At 38.0% G+C, this 1,841-nt stretch overlaps 1 protein-coding gene across 2 annotated transcripts in view; it reads right to left on the bottom strand.

Annotated features, from left to right (window-relative positions):
- Positions 1-1,499, bottom strand: part of LOC111088381 — a 13,824-nt gene extending 12,325 nt beyond the window's left edge. Inside the window, exon 1 of one of the 2 annotated variants that reach the window (XM_022398327.1) lies at positions 1,481-1,499. The gene's annotated coding sequence lies outside the window, so the exon portion shown is untranslated. Of the gene's footprint in view, positions 1-321; positions 726-1,480 lie in introns of those variants that run through there. The other variant, XM_022398324.1, reaches the window with a different exon arrangement.
- Between the last annotated feature and the right edge of the window lie 342 nt (positions 1,500-1,841).

Raw genomic sequence — 1,841 nt, 5'->3', positions numbered from 1 at the left:
CACTGTGCTGTGTTTATACCTAGTCACACTGTACTGAGTTTTGTATCTAGTTACACTGTGCTGATTTTTGTACCTAGTCACACTGTACTGAATTTTGTAGTTAGTCACACCGTGCTGGGTTTTGTACCTAGTCACACTGTACTGAATTTTGTAGTTAGTCACACCGTGCTGGGTTTTGTACCTAGTCACACTGTACTGAGTTTTGTACTTAGTCACAGAATGAAATAAAGAAGAGTTACAAAAATCAAATATTTGTCGGCTTGGTTTAAAAGTTTATGAAAATTTGCTGTCATATACGTAATTTAAACATAGAAAACATACCTTGAAGAGAAAGACATTCCATCAGAGCTGTATATCCCCCAAATGGCTCAGTCATAAGTCTGGGGGCTTATAGCTATAAAAATCGGGTTTCGATACTCGTGGTGGGCACAGCATAAATAGTCCATTGTCTAATTCTATAATATTTGTTTTCTGTAGTTGTAGAAACAGGGTTCGAAACGTGGTGCCGCGGGAAGATATTGGGAGGTGTAGGAAAGAGAGTACACAATAGTGTTAAAGTAATCTGGCTATGGACGTATTAGGGGGCTTCTGGTATAAAGTGTACGATTTGCAGTAGTTAACTGTCTTGTACCAAAACTTTTGATTTATTCGAACGATGGAGGAGACACAGCCGCTTAAAGTTTATTAAACAGTTTTAACGAGGGTACGGTTGTCAGAAGCCACTGGAAACCACCGTTGTGACTCACGTCTTCTGTGTGTTCTCGGACCTCGAGGGATTTACTGATTTCCTAACCATCTCGCGCATTACGCCTTAAAGGTCCCTTCTCCTTATGTGGTTCAGTACAGCCTGAATACCAAACACGAAACATTGTGGCCTGTTTATTTACACTCTGCCGGTGAAGCGAAACCACCAAGTGCCTGGATTTTTGTTCTCCTACCGATTTCTCAGTCCGAATGTGCATTCAACAAAAAAAAAGTGGAATGACCCTAAAAATACGTCTTGTGCCTACCATGTTTTATCAATACTAACTTCTGAGCTTCCTACTTAGAACAAAAGTGAAAATCAACCTGGTAATAAGAACTAATTAAATACACTTTTCTTACGTTCTTGATTATAAACATGTGTGTCATCAGGCGGTACCATCGCTGTTAACGATAGTTTCAGCTATTAATCTCAATAGTATCTCACGATAAGTTTACGGAATTACAACGGGGTTCGATTCCCCGCGGTGGACACAGCAAATAGCCAAACAAAATACCTCACGAGGATTCGGCCAGCTTAGAAGATATAGGTTAGTCCTAACTCCACCTACTAAGGAAACAAAGCAAGACAATCTGTATAACAAAAATGTAATTATTATTATTTTGAATTTATTATAACAGTAATAAATTAAAAAAAGAATAAAACTTAATATATTAAACGTTTGAAGCAATGCTCTTAATGAAAGTAGTGTTAGAGAAAGAAACATACATTACTTACCGAACACACAAGTATTAGTGCAGTGTAGTAACAATACTGTTGCAGATATTACGTCCGTTCGACGTACACAAAACATCAGTAAAACTGCGTATTAACAAACCTAAAATTCTGAATACGAATTCCTGAAACGTGGAAGAGTCTGGAGATCTTGTGAATTTTAATATCCAGGAACGTAGGGGAGGAAAGAAAAAATGTGAATTTCAATGCACCGCTCGTTAACGTTACTTATAATTGTAATAGTACCTAATTGCACCTGTAGGGGGAACTGTACGGTAAACTCAGGAAATTAACGAGCCAATTAACACTGTAGATAATGCAGTGGGTTGTTTGTTCGCACACTTAAATTCGATAGGTTATGTAC

The sequence above is a fragment of the Limulus polyphemus genome, unplaced genomic scaffold, assembly GCF_000517525.1.
Source record: "Limulus polyphemus unplaced genomic scaffold, Limulus_polyphemus-2.1.2 Scaffold3650, whole genome shotgun sequence".
Lineage (NCBI taxonomy): Eukaryota > Metazoa > Arthropoda > Merostomata > Xiphosura > Limulidae > Limulus > Limulus polyphemus.
Note: the sequence above shows the minus strand (reverse complement) of the source record. Positions and strands in the feature narration are given on the sequence as shown.